Source organism: Corapipo altera, unplaced genomic scaffold, assembly GCF_003945725.1.
Source record: "Corapipo altera isolate COAL_440 unplaced genomic scaffold, ASM394572v1 326, whole genome shotgun sequence".
Classification (NCBI taxonomy): domain Eukaryota; kingdom Metazoa; phylum Chordata; class Aves; order Passeriformes; family Pipridae; genus Corapipo; species Corapipo altera.
In genome coordinates, this window is record NW_020884945.1 from 3,197,570 (window position 1) to 3,217,963 (window position 20,394).

Sequence of the window (20,394 nt, forward strand, 5' to 3'; positions counted from 1 at the left end):
ACTGCCAAATACACCCCAAAATTGTATATCCTAAATGTACACTGCCATATACACCCCATAGTTACACAGCCTAAATGTACACTGCAAATATACTCCACAGTTACACATCCTAAACATACACTGCCAAAAACACCCCAAGGTAACACATCCTAAATGTACACTGCTACAAACACCCCACAATTACACAGCCTACATGTACACTGCCAAATACACCCCACAGTTACAAAGCCTCACTGGATACAGCCAAATACATCCCTACACGGTTACACAGCCTCACTGGATACCACCAAATACACCCCCCAGTTACATAGCCCCACCGAACACAGTGCTGACCCTCCACACATGCTGCCTCACTCTGCTTTAGCCATCTATTTATTCAGCCTCCTGTACTTGCCACCACGGACATTTTAAGAGAGAACCTCCTTCCCCAAGCAGTTTTGGGGCCTCAGCACCACCTGTCACCATTTAAACCCTAGGGCACAAATTCACCCGGGAGCTGTGTTGTCCTGGGTCCCTGCAGAAACCACAGAAGCTTTTGTTCCCAAAAAAACAAAGGTTTACCAGGACAGTTCCTCCATCTGATACTTGAGGAGGAGACCAGCTCCTCATTCCTCAGGCTGTCGCTCTGGGATGCGAGTTATTCCCAGACGTCCCTGCTGCAACTTAAAGACTAACATATTGGAATGGGTTGGAAGGAGTGAAAAAAAACAAAAAGAGGGTTTGAGTCGTTTCAAGTCGTGCAGGCAACTGGCAGCAAAAGACAGATATCACAAACGGTCCCTTTTTTTTGTTTGTTTTCTCTTTTCAGTTTTATGTTTTATTGTTTTGGGCTGGGTGGATCCTGCCTGAGGAAAGATTCAAAGGGAAGAGGCCTGTCTGTGAAGTCTTTGGAGGGATGTTAGCATGGAGAAGACAGACTGTTCCTTATGTGTCAAGTAAAGAGATCCCACAACAAGGGACAGATCCTGCACAGTTCCCCCCAGAGAAGCAACAAAACCCAGAACAGTATGCAAAAGTGGCTTTAAAATTAATTTTTTTATTATTTTTTTTTAAACACCTTTAAGCCAGATGTAAATTAAAGCCATCACCACTAAGCCAGACCTGAGTGCTCTAAGCAGAAAGGAGACCCATTCTGTGACCAGTGGTCGGTGGCTCCTCTCCACTTTCCCCTTCACCACAGCCTACCCTAAGCCTCTCCTCATCTTTGAAACCATCACCAAGACTTTGACAGAGATCTCCCTGAAGGATGAGTGGGATAGGAGGACATAAAATGGTGCTCAAAAGCCCTTTTGGTCAGCTGATAGCAAATACCGAGGTGAGGGAAGCACCTTATCGGTGTGTAATTCCCAGCAATCACAGGACTGCACACACTGAGATCACAGGCTAACCTCAGTAGGAGCCATAGCTTCGTTAGCACCCACAGTTCCAGCACTGTCCCTGAACCAGCTCCAGCCCAAGGATTGGCACTGCCTCACCCAGAGCAAAGCCTCCCACCGCCAAGGCAAATTCTCTGCGCATGAACAAATTCCAGCCAGCTTCACTCAGTCCTCCCTGAGCAGGTGCCAAGATCTGCTACGCTCCGCTGACTGACACAGCCTCCGAAATGAGCGTCTGCCACTGTGCAAACACCCCCAGCAGCATTCTGGTGGGAAACCTATGCTTCAAGTAAGCCAAACAGGGCAGAGGTAGCCTTACCAACCGAACCACGTGGGCTCGGGGGCATTAGAGTCCACAGTGACAAAATAAAACTTGACTATGGAGGAGAACAGCCATGAGAGTATCTGATGAACCATTCTCGCCTTTCTGGGGTGCAGGGGAAAGAGGTTTGGAAGAATCACTTTGAGAACACCTATTACCCAGAAAACTATACCACTTAGTCAACCATATGTTTATTTTTCCCCTCTGAGCTGGGACTACCATCACTGTATGAGGGGCTTTAACCACAGAAAACACGAGGTAACACAATTACCTTATACCTCTTCCTAGTGGAATTCCTCGAAACTACCTGGAGCCCAAGGAGGAGGGTGGCTCAGCCAGGCTTGGAGGCTCCAAAACACACAGCACCTCATCCAGAGAGGAAGATGGTTTTATAAAACCCGAGCTATCAACCAAACACCACAAACAGCTCCAGTGTACAGGGGCTACTTTGCCCTCTGCATGAGACTCTGTTCTCACCACACAAGCAGCAGTCCTTCATTCTGAAAATCCACTTCCCTCTTCCAGGTAATCAAGGTGGACAAACAAGCTGGAATTGATGAAATCCGCAGCCAGTGGCACCAGGTGTGTTACACAAACATCTATATCTACAGCCACAATTCCCCCTCCAAATTCTTTCCATATTTTTTGTATTATCCAAATCTTTAAGAAAGAACTACGCACGCTGTATCTCACCCACGATTGCACAACATTTCCTTGGCAACAGGCTCTTCCTGCATGATACAGGTGGGAGTAATAGCAATTTTGCTCCTTTTCAGTGTGATTTAGCAGACACACAAGCAGGCACACAAGACACACAAGCATCACCACAGGCCCAGGGAACACCCACTGAAGTTAACAGTTCTCGCAGATTTAAAAGACACCAAATCAGGCCCAAGAAATCAGGGCTGTCACAAGCCATCACCCAGGGAATGATGCTTTTCTTGGGCAATCTCCTTCTGCTGAGCTCTTAGTAACCTACAGGAGTCATCCACAACCAGAGCAAAAACAGGGTCTAAAGGCAGCAGGGTAGAGAGACCAGGTAGAAAGGAAAGGTCTGATCCAGGATGAGTTTTCTCAAGAGATCTTAATGACGCAAAGAAACTGCTCATTTAACAATGCCCAGTTCAGGTTGATTGTCAGGCAGGCACCACACAACCCCTGAAATCTACTTCAGACCAAGCAGTTTGGGGGTAACTAACAGAAGTATCTTTTTTCAAAAAATATGTAGTGCTGAGAAGCCCTGTGAGGTTGGGGAGGCCCTGGCACAGGTTGCCCAGGGAAGCTGTGGCTGCCCCATCCCTGGAAGTGTCCAAGGCCAGGTTGGATGGGGCTTGGAGCAACCTGGGATAGTGGAAGGTATCCCTGCCCGTGCCAAGGGTTGGAACGAGATGATATTAAAGGTCCCTTCCAACCCAAACCATTCTGCGATTCCATGATCCCTAGACATTGTGAAATTCTGGAGAATGCATATTCCATGTTACAGTAAAATCGTAAATCCCCTCTATCAAGTGACCCAACAGAAGAACTATTTTGACTGGGGCCCTGAGAAATAACAAGCCTTTGAAGGGAACAAAAAGGAAATTTGCGGGAGGTTGCCCTTGGGCAGCCCAGATAGGATCACATGCCAGAAACATGTTCTCCACCACAGAGCTCCTGGCTGGAAGCACCTGGAGAGACCTGAGGTCATCCTACAGAGTTTTGAAGCCAGAGGTACAGAGGGTCTGAGGCTCAACTACACCCTGCCTGCAAAGCAGACATGGGGGGGTTCAAGCCATGTCACAAATAGTCAGTACAAAAGCCCAGCTCTTCTTGGCACCGTGACCACCTGTGCTGTGCTGGGTGTTCATGGACAGGATCTGCACTTGCTGCGGAGCAGCGACTCCAGACACCTCGCTAAGGCTCTCCATCCCCCTTCTCTCAACTTTCAGCAGTGCCAGATTTGCTCCAAGCCCCCCTGTCCCCCCTGGCAGTGTGAGCAGGAGGCCTGCGGATGGCGCAGCCTCGCAAGGAGCTGCTGGAGCTGGAATGCGCCGAGGGCCCCCAGGGACACGATCTTCCACTCGGCTCTTCCTCTGCAGGATCCAAAATAACAAACAAAAAGGAGCCCTTGGCCATTGTTTCTCGGGGAAGGGGGGTGACGGGGAGAGGGCACGCGGCGCAGCCTGCCAGAGGCACGGCTGAGCTTAGGAAGTCCTGCCTGGGCTTCAGCGTATCCGCTCCTCTCCAGGAGGGGCACGGGGAGGCAGGAAGGAGAGAAAATAGAGAACAAATGATCATGTAGCCCTTGAGAGAAACCTGTCTGCTCTCAGAGAGCGTATTTAGCCCAAGCATGCAGCGCCTCTTGCTATACAAAAGAAAAAGAGGAAAGAAAACCCCGCCAGTTCTTCCGTTACCATGTTCTACTCCCGAAAAAAATGGGAGGAAACAGATGTTAAGCTCTCCAGCATCAGGAAATTATCTCTTTCATGAGGGTACAGTTACTTCAGTGTATTTAGGTCAAACAAATAGGGGGAGAATCATGACTTCTCCTCCTTTCAGTTTATGTCTCTGCAGACATTTCAAGCTCTCTGGGTTTTTTCTTTTGTTCTTGAAGGACATCGAAAGACCAAGCACAGAGTTGTCTTTGCTCGCAGCCTGATGAACAATCCCCTGACCACCTGACAGACCCCCAGCTCTCAGCCACCCACACCACAAACCGCTGCAGCCCCTACAAAAATTTGGCACCTCCTGTTTATGGGTCAAGGAGGAAGATTTGCTGCTGGGCTTTGGCCAGACATGGCAGCACTGCAGCTTGCTTAATGATATTTTTTTAAAAACAGAAAAGGAGGGGGAAGGAGCATGGAGGAGAGACTTGGGTGAAACATCTGCAAAAGGGATCTCCAGGCCATCAGCAGGCACAGTTACGACTTTCCGGTGCCGGTTCCCCAAGGAGCGCTGAGCCGGTGCCCGTAGGAAGTGACCATAGAATTGAACCAGCGTTTTACATGCTCTGCAAAATACGTTACACAGGAAGTTAAACCCCCTCATTAGGAGCAGGAGAGCAGTCTGAATCCCTTTTCAGTCAGGAGTGGACAGACCTTATCAAAACAATGAGTTTAAGAATCACAGAATAGTTAAGACCTCCAAGATCATCAAGTCCAACAGTCAACCCAGCACCACCACCATGTTCACCACTAAACCACGTCCTCAAGTGCCATATCCACACATTTTTTGAACACTACCAGGGATGGTGACAACACCACTGCCTAGTGGCTGAAGGGACCCTGCAGCAATGGCCTCCTCCATCACTGAGGGTAGACTACCAGACAAAGTAACAGCAGGCAAACATGCTGCATTCCCTGTGGCAGCAGGCATCTGCCCCACAGAGTTTACACTGGTTTAAGGCAAAGCTTTTACAGTCCTGGATCTGCATTTGTGCTCCTGTTAATTCAATCTCCAGTGGGCAGACGGATGGATGCACAGACAGACAGCTCCAGCCCTGTATTCACAAGGACGGAACTCAAAACTCCAGGCTGAGTAAATCAGTTCACTCATGTATAATTTAAACATTACTTCCTTCCCATTTCAGGGAGCTTTAGAGTTTGTGTGGTGGCTAAACACAATGAAATTAGAGCAGGAGAATCTTGCCTGAGGCCACAGGAGAGAGAGAGAGTTGCTCGACTGCATCTGTCAGACAACCCGGGCTTGTGCTGGTGCTGCCAGGGGAGGGACCAGCTCACAGCAAACACCAGCAGCTCCACGTTGGGGGCTTGGTGGGCCTGCTGAGATAGGGGGGCAGTGCAGAGGGGTGCCAGGCGCCTCCAGGGTACCAGCCCTGGGCTCTGCAGCACACTGAGCTCTAGAATCTTCCACTAAGCCAGAAACAGCTTTATACACACAGTGCCTGCACAGGAAAGGGGAGAGAGCTCCTTGTGCCAAACTGAACAGAAGAAACTCAAGGAAAAAAAGCCCGTGTCAACTGGAATCAAACATACAACAGATTAGTTCCTGCTGATGGTGAACTTCAGAACAAGCCTCTCACAGAGCTCAGGCAGCTTTGGCACTGTACCTGTGCTAAATGTTCCTCCACCCTTGCAGAGCTGACCCAGGAACTGCAGATACACCTTCTGCCCACTGAACCGTGGCAGCATCACCCCTTGCACACTTCCATTTCCCCTGCTCTGCAATTCTGAATTCTTCTGTTCTACAGAAAATAAAACTGAGGTAAGTATCAAAGAGGTCCAAAAGGATCTGTTCAATATCGACACCCAGGGACTCCCAACAAAATGAAGGAGCCTGAAAAAGTATCCTCTGCCAGAACAAGGTGATGTTTTGATGCACGACAGCTGTTTTCCCAACCTCTCCAGCTATTTGGCACCAACTGTGGTCACTGTAACACAGAAATATCTGCCATTACATGTAGATTATTTAAGCTGCTCAGGAATCAGTTGAAAGTAGTTAATTATATGTAAGAACACTTAATTACTATCCAGTAGCATATGTAGGTACTCTAATACCACAGTGATGAGCTAAACACAAGAGAACAGGCAGATTCAGGGGTCTACACCCATACACACCTCACTAATGCCAGCTCAGCACCAAGCCATCCTTCAGGAGGATGCTGGGAGGCAACGGGTTCATGATGCTTGTGACTTACTCTGCATTCTCAGTTAGTTAATTTAGTGGACATGCCTCAGGAACATTACAGATGTGGTATGTCTTAAAAATCTTTTCCTCCTCCATAAATCCTTAAGCAAGAAAGCATGGCTGCCCGTGGGCTGAACATCAGGGCAGAAATCAGTAGCCAGCACTTAGTTGTTTATATCTTGAGACAAAGATAGTGTCTAAATAATTGTCTATTGTATCCCAGAGACAGTACAGGAAAGCTCTTCCCCTCGCCGGGAGCCTACAGGTCACACATGCTTCTGCCATAACATTTGCTATAAATAATCCTCAGTTGAGCAAAGGTCTGCACTAGTTACAGAGCAAGGCAGCACTGTGCTCCTATCGGTTTCAGCCATTACCCCTCCCCAGAGAGTGCATATCCTACCCTATTGTTCCTGCTCAAATGTTTGAAAGAATTATTTTTTCCTTGTTTCTTTTGTTTGGGGAGTTTATTTATATTTCCTCTTTGACGTGGAATTACTACTAGAAAAAAAATAAGTGCCATCTTTACAAGGCAGTTCACCGATGCCAACACTGAAACGAGGTGCAGAGGGTCACGTTTGTAGGATATTGCCATAGTTACAGACCTCCCAATCTGTGATACTGTGTTAATGTATGTTCAGCACATTCAGATCAGGATTAGAAACAAAGAGCTGGCCCCAAATTCACAAGCAAAGATTGGGAGCACATGCAGCAACCCGTTCTGCTCAAGCATTTCAAAGAATTTTTTCAGCATGTTACTCAGCCACTCCCTTACATGGCCCTGGTGATGTCAAAGAGCATCTCACATGTACTTAACTACCTCCCTCCAAGCCCTATTTCTACCTCCAGACCAAGTAACCCATTCCTTTTAGGCAGATACACAGGTGGGATTTCCCCACACTCCTTTCCCCCGTGCCCTTTTTCCTTGGAGCAGTTTGACACAACCATACGAGCACAGGACTGGACAGTTGGGGCTCACCTCCCCAAGCACCACATTATGGAAAATCCAACTCATCAAGCAAAGCCTTCTGAATACAAGGTGAGGTATCTCCTTGTCATGCTCTGAAATTGCTGTCAAGTCTCACTTTAGAGCCCCAGGTGGAAGGTGTGCAAGTGTCACAAGCAAACAATTCCTTTAGGAGTCTTGTGCACTGCTTTTGAGTAAAATCACCCCGGTTTCTGGGTGTTTGGAGGCTGGATGTTCCAAACAGGCCAAGATACTCGATGTGCCTTCAGCCATTGCTACAGTCCAGGATACCCAGCTCAGGAAGACAGGTAGCCTCGAATAAAAATTGCCTTTAGGTACATAAAAAACCTAACCTCGTGTTTCCAGAAAAGCACAGTGATGCCTTGTGCCTGGCAACTCTTGCACTGAGGCTTTTCACCCCAGAGAGGCACAGAGCTTTTGGGGGTCTGACACCTTACTTCTCCCTCACAAGGCTGGCACAGAAGTCTCAAAAGTCACACGGTGCCTCCCAGACATGCAGACACCTTTCTTCTGCCTTCCTCCTCCACAGCAACACCAAACCCCATCCTTATCTGCCTCCAGAGCAGTGACAACCCATCCAGGAGTGCCCGATCAGCCCAGGGAGACACACAGGGATACTCTGCAGGAACTAGGGGCACATGGGTGATGTTCAGAGCCTAGATGTGGTGGCTGTTGTAGGTGTTACCTTGTATTTGTGCAGTCCAGCTTGAGCAGAGCTGCTCCTCACATGCACAGCTCATAACCCAAGGCTTCAAACCCACAGTCTGCCAGGGCCAGCCCGCTGTGAGGATCCAACACGGACACTAAACCAAACAAGCCGAGTTTGGGCGGACACTGGGAGCACATCCCTGTCTGGATTGCTGCATGGTCTCACTAGCGTGGCTTTGCCCTGCAAAAGGGGCTGTCAGCTCACATTCCTCATGCTCCAGGGCCCCACTCCAGCCAGCCACACTGCACTGGGTGAGGCAGCTCCGAGCACCAGGAACCAGCATTGGGTTCAATTACCATCACTGCTGAGGAGCTTTCTCACTTCCTGCCACACATCCCAGCCCCCAGGATGGAGCTGAGCGCACACAGGTGTCTCCTCTGCCTTCCCACCCTGCCCTCCTCAAGGATCCACCCAGCCCTTTTTTTAGGGTTAAAAAACTTGGCAGAGCAGGAGCAGCTAAAGGTTCCCTTCATCATTATTTATGGAATAAAGACTGAATCTTTTTTTTTTTTTTACAAGGAGCTGGGGATTATATTCCAAAGTACTAGGCATCTTTCTATTTCACTCTCTTCTATATTCTGTATATTCTATAGTCTCTCCAATGAATCTTTTTCAACAGCAAGTGAATTTATTGCTATGAGTGGCAAAGGACTAAAAAAAAGCCATGAGCAGGATAGGAGAGGACCAGTCACCCTGAAAGTGCCCACTGCATCCCCACTGCAACTCCAAGGATGAGCCCAGCACACCTGCATCTTCACCCGTGCTTTAAAAGCACAAACAGTCCAGGAACACGTGCAAGCAACATCTAGTTTTTGCAGGAAACTGCACTGCACGGATATCCAAACACTGCTATCATGCCAAAAAAACAACACGCTGGATTGCCATCACACAGACCTGAATTCTTTCTAGGTTACAGTGTTCAGCAAATGCTGAGCAGCAGTGATACCTGCCCTTAGTTCTGGAGAGCCCTGGAACTCCACAGCAGCCAGACACCGGGCTGCAAATCCAGCAGCATGCCTTGGAAAAGATAAATATATATGTTCTGCAAGGACATGCATCCTATGGAGGCACAGGACCAGCCCACAATGAGCCATGGCACAGTGGCTTGTCTTTGCTCAGGGACTGGGTTCAAACCCTGTTCAGCTGGTGCAGGAGCTGCAGGAACTCCCACATAGCTCGACCTGCCTGCACAGGCAGGGCAGGACCAGCCCCAGCTCCCAGGGAGCTCCCTAGCACTGCCAGCCTTCACAAAAGCTCTCTGGATGTTACTCCAGCCCAGTGATGTCTTGTGTTTGGCTGGAGCCAGCACTCAGCACCGAGGTTTACCGCCCATATGCTGTGTCTTAGCTTCGTGCTTTCACGTTTCCTTCCCGTAGTAAAATGACTGGGCTCTCCCCTACATAGGCTATATGGGAATAAAAATCTTTAAGGAGTCAAGCCTTCCCATCCATCCCACTCAAGAAGCATCAAAAGTGCACTGAGCCATGCTCATACCCAACCATTTGGCACAAGGGCTGAAGACATCAGGGTGAAGACAGCAAATACTTTGACAGGCTACTGGTCCCAGTGACAGCACCTTCCCACAACCACTGTGATTCACCACTCATCAGCAGTGGAAAAAGTGACCCCTTCTTCCTTCACAGGAAACAAGAGACGTGCTTAAAAAAAGGTTTTTTAAGAAAACTTGAGCAAAACTCAATTCCCACAGAACGAGAGGGATCTTCCATGGACTTTAATCGCTCCTTTTCTTTTGTGTCTTTAAATACTCTCCCTCCTCCAGCAGGCAAACAAGTGCCAATCCCAGCAATGGCACTTGCAGAACAGCCACTATTTCACAACTACCTGCAGCAAGAAAATCAAGAAACCTGACACAGCGCGTCAAAAATAATCTCCCTGAAAGAGGTGGCAACTGGAAAGAGTTGGAAAGAGCTACCCCTGGCACAGGGGCTTCGATCCTGCCTGTGGATACAGAAACACATCAGACAGTGACTGCTCTGCCCATGGCTCTCAGTGGATGACAAAACAGGCCCAGGGAAGGCAGCAACGAGGTAGCAAGAGAAGCACCCAAAGAAAATCAATCTTTGTGATCCTCACACCAAAGGCATTTGCCCATGTTCAGTTTGTTTCCAATCCTGAAAGAAGCCTATGCTGAACTTCCCTCCCAAGCTGCATCTCCTCTGGCTCCCTCAACAAGGGATGGATGCAAGAGCAGAGAAGGAGCAAATGAAGAGATAAAATAATTAAGCATCTCATCTGTGAGTTGGGTTATATGCTCATTTTTGGAGCTGGCCTGTGTAGAGCCAGGAGCAGGACTTCGATGATGCTCATGGGTCCCTTCCAACTCAAGACATTTTGATTCCATGAACACAAAGTTCTCACCCATCTCTACAGCAATGCAGCTCCACAGCCGCCAGTTCAAATCCAGCTGTTATTTAACCAGCTCAAAACATGATCTTCCCACACCCCAATAGCTAGAAATCACAATTTAAGCTGCATGAGGCTGAACCCCAGCTTACTACCATCAGCAAAAGAGCAGATTAACACAGGGCTCCAAAGGGTACTTCGCTGGACTCTTTGCAGAAGATCTTGTTCCAGATTGTAGCTTCTCTAGAAACCCTCCTGCACACTCAGGAAATGCTCACAATCCATCCATCCCAAAGACACCCCTAACCCAGCTCCCTCAACTCCTCTCCCACTGCCAGGGAGGAAAGCTGTGCCTTTAAACATCAAAATCAGATTTCCCACTGACCTGCTCAAACATATATTTAGGTGCCTAAACTAAACTGCAATTAGGGGTCTCAATATTCATTCTTGCAGTGTGTTGTTACCCTCATGCAGCAGAGGGGATATAAAGAACCAGGGAAGTGCAGCACAGAGGGCTTCCTCCAACACCACCTAAACCCACGGCTCCTTCCTGCTTCCAGCAGAAGTTGCACCTCCTTTTGTGTGTTTGAGGGAAGACAGACAATGCTTTTGGTCTTCTGAACAGTGCCCCAAGGAGCATGCAGCAATCAGTCTTTGTCCCCTGGCCACAGCACTGCACAGATCCATGGAGTTGTCCTGCAGCATCCTGCAGTAAAGCTCTGCCCAAAAACCTTCTTTTTCCTGTTTTCATCTCTGTCTTATTAAAAACATCTATGCTGCAGCTGTAAATAAAAGTTAAATTTTCCAGGAATCAAAGAAAGGTGCCTAGAAAGACTATAGAGTAATTATTACTCAGAAAGTTCAAGTCTGAAATCATAGGGATAGACTCCCTGTACTTCCTATAGACCATTTTTGTGGCATTGCCCTCATCCTTTATGGGTACAAAACCCACTGACCACAGAGGAGCATTAAGGAGTACAAACATACCAGCCTGGATCACCCAGGGCTTCCATACAACCCACTGCTTCCTCCTGTGCTCTGGGCAAGGGCAAACGCTTCAGAGGAAGGAGGGAAGAACTTCATTAATGAGCAATTGTAGAATAATCTGCATCCTGGAGAAAACTGCTTCTAGCTCTGTCATACACAGGCTGGCTTTTCCCCTTAAATGCATTTATTTAGTTCCCTTTTAAACAAATATCTCTACCTAATGCAACTCATTATCTTCTTAAAAGTTTATTTAAATGCTTGGCTTTAACTTATTTATGTTAAGAAGTCACAGGGACCAATTATAGACCAGAGAAAGGCCACAGAGGCAGTGCCTGCCCTTGGAGTATTTACAGAGTGAGAAAATATCAACCACTGAAGGGTGAGAAGCAAAGCCTTGGCTCTTCCTGCAGCAGATCCCTCCCACAGGATCCCTGTTTGCAAGCACCAACTTATTTATGCAGTTCCCAACATCAGACCTGGCAGCAAGTCCCCCGGACAGTCCAGCTGAGAAACTGAGCTCCCTTTGAAAGTAATGCTCAGATGTTTGCATCAGGTTTCTGAGGCCCCCGTTTCTCCTGCCCCCCCCCACCTCCCTCTCCGTAGGTGAGGTGATGCCCTGCCCTGTCCGAGGGGCAGCACTCATCCTGGTGACTAACTGCCCTTTTTCCTGGTTTTCCTTGCTCTCAGCAGCCCCCTCTCAGGAACGGGAGGGTAGCCTATTCAATTCCATCAGACTGTTCAGCAGCAGCCAGAACTCTCCCAGCTCTGGTGCTGGGTTTGCCACCGGGAAACCTGGAATGGTTCCTTTATCATAAGGAATCGCGGCCACTCTGGCACCGCCTGGAACCCAGCAAACCTTCCGGTGGAAGGTGTCCCTGCCCATGGCACAGGGTTGGAACAAAATGTTCCTTAAGGGCCCTTCCAACCCAAACCATTCTTTGTTTTCTGTGTTTCTGGTGGCTCTGCTTTAGATTCAGTTCGTTCACTCAAAAGGAATCAAAAATCAAGCAGAAGGGGGTTTAAAATCCTCCTTCACTCCCATTAGAATATTTTAGGTCTGGCCTTCAAAATCTGCCTTTGCAGGAGTGGAAACAAAATGCTGTGACAACATGAACCATCAGCTGAACCCACTAGAGCTGAGACTTGGGATGTTCTCCCAACTCCAGTCCTGGTCCAGCAAAGCCCCAGGTTGTCTCATCTTTCATTTCAATGTATTTTAACACAAGCCTTGTCTGCAAGACCAAGGTCTTTGCCATCCATAACTTCCTTCCTGGGCAAATGATGAGATAATTCATGGGAAATATCACTCAAAACAAACCAGATCCATTTGGCTGTGGAGAGCCTCTACACAAACTATATTCAGATGTTCCTTACATCATTTACCTAAATCTAACTTTGAAATTTAGCAAAGTCACCCTGGGAACCCCTGCTCAAAGCTCCCAGCTCAGAGCAGGAGGAGCCCTTGGGAGAAACCAGCTCCCTGCAGAAGGTTCTTATCGCTTCGCTAAAACTCGAGGAGCAATAACAGGAAGGAATTGTTTTGGCAGGACTTACACCACACAAAGTAAACTCACTAGCCACTGAGGTGTAAAACCTCACTGGAAAGCACACGGAGACATTACCCCCTGTGGGTGTGGAGGGCATGCCCCCAGCTCAGATGGGCTCCCATGCACTCTCCCCAGCCATGCCCAGCCTGCCAGCATCACCCACACCATGGGACCACGTTCAGCCACGTCCACACCATGTGGAAATGCTGACACCAGCACCCTGAGCCCTGCTGTTTCTCCCAGCTTTCCCTGTTATCCATAAGCAAGTGATCCAGGCGTCAGCTTGGGCCACCAAGGGACACAGGGTGTGCTGTTCGCCTGGTCTCACTTCTGTCAGTCTTTTCCAAGTTCCAGTATACAGTGTGGAAACCAAGCTCAGGATGTGTTCTGCACCCAGGAATGTTGTCCAACTCCCTGTGGCTTCAGGGAGGGATGGGAAGTTGGTAACGGGCTCTGGGGCTGACGGAAAGTGCCCTTTCAGTGCAAATCCAACTTCTTGAGCTGCTCAAAAACCTGGTGGATGGCCTCCTCCTCCTCCTCACTCTCTGCTGTGCTACCCGAGCTCAGGCAGGACCCTGGTGCCATCACCCAGCCAAGAGCACCCTGTGCTCCAGCATGGGTGAAGGAGGCTGGGTGGTGCTGTGGGTAAGCCCAACTGCCCGGATGAAGCTTCAGTCTGGCAGTTCCAGAGCCGTGTGACCTCACTCCACTGCAGCCACATGTCCCCCAGCTCAGGGCAGACACTGCCATTGTTGGACACACAATAGGCATCTTTTGTACCCAGGACTGAAACAGGGCAGCTTTAAACTGATTAATGGCTCTCTCACACAAGCCCCCGAGTGTGCAGGAGGCCCCAGGCAGACAGTGCCAGCCCAGTTCCAGCGGGGTGGCATCAGCCGCTGCTCGGTGCCAGCACGGTGTGAGGGGCACAGCGAGAGCAGATGAGCTGCACCCGCTGCCAGGGTGGCTTGTTCAGTTGAGGGACACAGGCCGGCTGCTGCCAGGCTCCCCGTCCCTCTGCCAGGCACGTGGCGGCACAAGCGCCTCAGAGAGCCTGCCCAGTGCCCATTCTCATGCCAGTACATGGCTGCTCCGCCACCCTGTCCCACAAACACAGCAGAGCCCTCACACTGCAGCCTGTTCAAGTGAGGATCCCACTGGCTGGTGCAGCAGCAAAGGAGCTCCAGGCAGCTCCTGCTGACACCCTCACCAGCCGGTGCTGGATCCGAGGGGCTCACACCTCCTCACCTGGATCGGGATAAGCCTCTAGCAGCAGATTCCCTCCCAGTGCAGAACAGGCTGCTGGCAGCTCTGTGTGTGGGGACTGGCTGCCTGTGCAGCCTCCCCAGGGCTCTACTTGGGCAGCAAAAGCTCAAGAAAAAGCCATGGGAAATTCAAAGCTTAATTCCGCCCCGGTGTGCAGAGGTGGAGGAATGTCACACATGTGGCTTTGATCTTTACACCTGCCCCAGTTTGGTGCTTCCCCTCTTTTGAGATGGCAGCCAAAGGTGAACAAAAAACCCAGCGAGAGCCTGGGCAACTCAAGGTGTGAGCAGCCAGAGGGGGATGGGGGGGGCACAATTTGGACAGCAAAGCTTTCAGATCCTCCTGATGGTTGCCAAGCTGTAGCCAAACATCACACACTGCTCTGTGTGAGAGAAGCTGCAGCTTCACACGGGTGAGGAGCAGCTTTGGCAACCCGGAGAGCACAGCCTGGGAAACGCAACTATCACTGCCAACCATCTAAGCCACAAAGATTAGTTAAGGGAAAAAAACAAGGTGGAAGCAAACACAGGTCGAGCAGCTCTCTCAGATAAGACACTGAGGCACGGACGGGTTAACAGGCGGCCTTGGTCACGCCACGAGGCTGCGGCGAGTGAAAACAGAGCCTGCCACGTGCTCTGCCTGCCCACCCACACCTGTGCCATCCAGGCCACGTGTTCTGGGACCCCAAAGGCAGGGTTTGGTGGGTTCTGCATCCCCCACACACCCTGACTTTGCATCACTCAATGTGTCCGCAACACACCACTCACCAGCCAGAGCAGGCTAAGCAACAAGAAGCTGCAAACTGCAATGAGGGCCATGCCCTGACTTCAGCATCACTCTAAGTTTTCCTTAGCCCTGAGGTTTCCCTTTCACCAAGGGGTGAGTTTGAGCAGAAACACAGGGATTTGGGCTAAGCATGAGCTGTGTACAACGCCAGCCCTGAGCTTCACCCTGGATACTCCACAACATCCTTTTAACACAGTAAGACGTTTTAGGATGTGAGCAAGACCAAGTCCTGCCCTTGCTCCAAACAATAGACTCTGCAATAATGGTGCAACCAGAACTTCCTGTGCAGCGGCGTGCGCCAGCTCCCGGGAAAAACACCATGGGAAAGCACTGCCACGGGAACAGAGCACCAGGGCAGCTCCTCTAGCATCCTGGGGACCCTGCTCGGGCAGCAAGCAAAGCATCACAACCCAGCCCAGGCTGGGAAGCAGGGAAAACCACAGCAGTGGCTCAGAGCAGCCCGGGAATGGCTATGGATAATTCATTCTCACATCAGCCTTTTGCAACATCTGGACGTGGCTTTCTCCCATGGATGCCTCATTGTCCTGCAGAGCTTGTGACAGCGGTTGCGATTTGGGAGGCTCTGATCTCAGCTTAGCTGGGGTGAACCTGATCATCACTCTCTCCTGGTGCAGGAGTTCGGCATCTCACGGTGAGATGGGACGGGTCCAGCAAGGACAGAGCAACCCATGGCATCAGACACCAGAGGTACCAACTGAATTCAAAGTGCTCCACTGTTAACCTGTTGGAGCTTCTACCAAGAATGAGGGATCAACACAGCCTGCTGCCCCAAGCACGGAGAAAAGACAATGGCAAACTCCTACAGCAAAACAGGAACTGAGTTTTCCACAGCTCTGCTGGTCTGGAGGATTTGGGGAGAGATGGGGAGAATTATTAATGAAATGCGAAAGGACTGAACCAGCACTCAACACAGACACCACCAGCTCCAAGCTCAGGAGTGTTTTTTCTTGCCAGCCAACAGCAGGACACAAGAGCTCCAGGCTGGAAGCTGCCAACATCACACACCTGGGCTCTGTGCCATCCCCTCCTTCCCTGGGCTGGGGATCCCTGAACCCTGGAAGCTGCAGAGGACGCAATGCTCAGTGTGCACACGAGGCCACCCTCACACTCTCAGCATCCTTCTAAAGTCACATCATTCCCATCTCTCCAGCTCTGCTGAGGACACTTGTCAAATGTTGGTGCATTCATTTACCTATAATCTTTTTCAAACAGGGACAGAAAGCGTTTCTGTGAGTTTTTCTGGTCCTAAAGTGGAGCAGATATCCACCTGCAGCCCATGGATGATCCTATGCTGGAGCAGGGGAGGAGTGTGAGGAGTCCTCCCACTGAAGAGAGAAGAGGGGCAGAGACAAAGTGTGATAAGCTGACCATAGCCACTGTTCTCCATCACCCTGAGCCACTGAGGGGGAGAAGATGGAGAAAACTGAGAGTGAAGTTGAGCCCAGGAAGAAGGGAGGGGTGGGGGGAAGGTGTTTCTTCTATTTCTGCACACCTTCCCCATCAGCCCAGGAAGACTATTGCCATGGATGTGCAGAAAGCCCAGCATTTATTTTGAAAGGAAAAAGCTCACTAAACAAGTGACTTGCACTTGAGCCTGGCTCAGCAGCAACCATGAAGGGTTTGGGATGCTCCAGGACCTCAATGAGACCTCCTGGAACAAACAGAACTAGCTAAATTAAGTCCCCTACTACTGCATTTAGCACATAAAAAGCACAGACTCCTGTGAAGCACATCAGTACAGGCTGTGCAGAGACACAGCACTCCAGAGATACTCCAATACATGATAAAAAGGCCAATTTCCCAGGAAAAACTGTAACCCAGCAGCTGGCATGTCAAAGAGGAAACTAAAGCAGAAACAAGGTTTTCTCACCATTCCTTCCATCAGCTCACCTAACTTGTCTCTGCGTTGCTCTCTCCCTGAGGATGTAGAGAGGATGAGGTGTCCCATCCACACAGCAGCTCCCACAGCCAAAGTTGTGGCCGAGCACCCCAAAGTACAGGACTGTCCCCACCAGCCTCTTCAAACAGTCACCTGCAGCAGGTGAACATTTAAGGATAAAGAAAGCAAAGCCTCATTCCCAGGATTAAGGAAGGCCTCCTTAAGACGGGGAAGAAGAGATGAGGACAGATAGGGCAAGGCCGGAAAGCACACACTGATTGGGACACCAAGTGCAACACACAGTCCATACAAGAACACCAACCCCCAGAGCCCCAGCACAGCTCCCTGGTGTTGCACAGTGGAGGACTGGGCTTTACCGGCCATGTGAGCCAGGCTTGGGTCAGGACAAGCAACAGGCAGCTTGGCAACACATTCCAACAGAGGGAGACACAGAGCTGTGGGCTCCAGAACCTCTTTCCAGAGAGGAAGAGTGGAGAAACCACATGCAAGAACACCAGAACTCTCAGAGTCAACCAAAAGCAAAAAACATTCACTAGGAGACAGCAGGAAAATGCATTTTAAAGTGGCTTCCTTGGGGGGGAAAAAAAAAAAACAAAAACAAAAAAATCCAAGGCTACTCCATAGTTTCTTATTTTAACGACTACTTGGTGCCCAGCAGGCTGCAGTGGGACAGGGAACTGGGCTCCCTGTACTCAGCCCTCCACACACAACACCCCAAAATTCATTTGTTAGTGTTCAGGTGCACAATAATTTTGTTATATGAGGGAACTCTTCCCCACAAGTCTGTGGTTCCCAGACGTGCATCGCTGCCTAATTATCCAGCAGAGCTCTCCCTGCCCAACTCCCCGTTACAAAATCCTTCGTGATGTTTCCAAAATGCCCCCTTCTGGCACATTCTAACGCAGGTTTTCGGGTGTGCAGATGAAGAAAACTCTGATAAATCTGTCATTTAACGGAAAATTAATACTGTGTCCTAATGTTAGCACCAACAGAGAAACTACCTCCTTTCCACAGCTATTGCGTGTTGGGTGCAAGAAAGCCAAATACAACAAACCTTTAATAAAGAATGCCCCACAAAAATCAAAGTTGGTGATGCTTATGCCCTGCAACACGGCTGGCAGGAGGCCACACGTGGTCACATCCCTGGCTTGTGGTGCCAGCAGGAACCCATCCCATTGGAGGAGCCCAGGGTGGAAGCAGCACCCGCCCATCTTCAGGCAGAGTAATTTTATTAAATCAGCTCATATTAGTGCAAAAATTGGGGAAGTGCTTGGGGTCACAAGACATAAACAAAGCTGGGTGAACACAAGACAGAAATAACTGCTCCAGGTGTCACCGGGTTGCAGTTATTAGCTGGGGAGTTTTCAGCTCCTGACCTCATGCCCTTGGGATTCCCAATACGATTTCTGAGAGGTCTTAATAAGGTAAGTTGAAAAGGAAACTCACTCTCATGCTTCACCTGGAAGTTTCACAGGAGCCTGCAAGCTGGAAAGAATAAAAACCCACTGAGCAGGATGGCCGCAAGGAATCAGTGCTCAGGAAAACGCGCAGTAACAGCACGCAGGAGACTCCGGTGCTCGGGAAGCCAGGGTGGAGAGAAATAACATTTGCAACAGGTATGGGATAAACCAAAAGTGAACACAAGGACCAGAAAGTCAACCTGTTGCACTGGGGACTTGTAGTACACAGGATCAGGAACTGCAATTTTCAGACTCATCTTCCCAAAGCAGAGCTTTCCGCAGCACTTCCAGCTTAACTCATCAAGAGGCTGCCCCAAGGAGACGATGCATTTTCCCTCCCCTGGCTTGCACACAGGTGTGAGGCACCTACCTGTTTCTCCTCCCTTGAGCAGCCTGGACCACCAGGCTCATGTCCCACTTGGCCTGATAGCCACCACCCGAGAGCCCACCAGTAGCCAGCCAAGCTCTGGGACATGTCCCCCGGGGCAGGAGGAGAACAGCAGCGAGGTCCCTGCCAACGTCTCTGAACGACAGTGCCCACCCCGAGGCCACTCAGCGTCCCGTCCCTACCACAGTGGGGACACATCAGCCACTGGTGACACAGGGGACAGAGACTTTGCTCTGAGTGGCTCTCAGTCCATACCCTCCCTGGGTACCACGGATGCCGGGCAGTCAACATGCCCCTCTCCAGCCCGACACGACCACCCGCTCAGCTCTCCTTACAGCAACACACAGAAACTGTATTAATTCATTCCAGGAAAACCAGCTGGCAGAGCAGAAACGCGGCACTCCCCGTGCCTGTCTGGTAACTTGCTCAATCAGGGACTGAATGCCACTGGCATGAGCCGTCCTGCCAGCGCCGGGCACCCTCGGCACGCGAGTAGGACCCCCAAACCCTCTGCACGAGGGCTCCAGCAAAGCATCCACCTGCCCCGGGACTGTCAACTGACTGTAACAGACGGAAATTGTGCACTTTTACTTTCCCCGAGCCAGTGAGTGACGATGCCGTGGAGGGAGTGAGCAGCATTCCATAAATATTTGATTTAAACAGTTACAGTACAGTTTGGATCCACCGAGGGTTTAATAACCTGCTCCCACACGGCCCCGTGTGAGGTGTGATCGAAGTCTGGCACCGCAGTCTGGTGCCACTGGAACACGGAGCTGGTGCCGGTTTTGCCGTGATCCGCCCTCACTTGGGGGAAGGAGCCGTGCCTTGTTTTATAACAAAATACGAGGGAGGAGCAAGGAGGTGATATCAGCCATTAATCCCTGTATTTTGAAACATCTCATCTCATAAACGTTCAGGTGCAAAACAAAACCACAGAGGTGGAGATGGAAACGGGAACGCTCCAGCGAGGCTCTTTAAACACCCGAGTAAGACTTACTCACCGAGGTTGCCCCGTCGCTTCCCCGAGACCACTAAAACCTGTAAGGAGCGAACCCTCCCAACCAAAAAAACTCCCACCACAGCCCACAGAAATGTTCTCCTGGACTCAAACACGCCCTGAATCAGCCCGGGTGAACAATGACCCAGTTCTTCGGAGTTCACACGGGGGTAAACCGGTCTCAAACCGCTGGATTCTAACACACAGGGGAAAATAAACCCGGACCCGGGCCCGGGGCAGGATCTGCCCGGCTCGGCTTCGCTCTGGTGCTTCCTCAGCATCTCAAACGAAGCCAAAAAAAACCTAACAAAGAAAAAAGATTCCCACATGATGTTATATAAAGGGGGTTTTGCGAAACTAATCTGAACTCTGCGGCTTTGCGATCATTGCGGGGCGCAGGAGGGTCTGTCCCGCAGGTACCTGCGAGGGGGCGACATGTATTTATGGGATCAGAACACAACGAGGAGTAATGAGACCCTTCACCCTGCGAGTCCCCGGCACTGGGGCGGGGGTCGGGGATCCCCATCCCAGTCCTAATCCTAGTTCCCGCTCTTACCTCACCGCATGGCCTCGGCGCCGCACGCTCACGCGATCCCGGCAAATCAGGGCAACTCTTGCGCTAGCGTCGGGAAGTTGAAATGTTAAAAAAAAAAAATT

At 50.2% G+C, this 20,394-nt stretch overlaps 1 protein-coding gene across 1 annotated transcript in view; it reads right to left on the reverse strand.

Annotated features, from left to right (window-relative positions):
• Positions 1-20,393, reverse strand: part of ARHGEF9 (Cdc42 guanine nucleotide exchange factor 9) — a 207,610-nt gene extending 187,217 nt beyond the window's left edge. The window contains exon 1 of the mRNA XM_027662249.1: positions 20,294-20,393. The gene's annotated coding sequence lies outside the window, so the exon portion shown is untranslated. The remainder of the gene's footprint in view (positions 1-20,293) is intronic.
• Position 20,394: the final 1 nt, after the last annotated feature.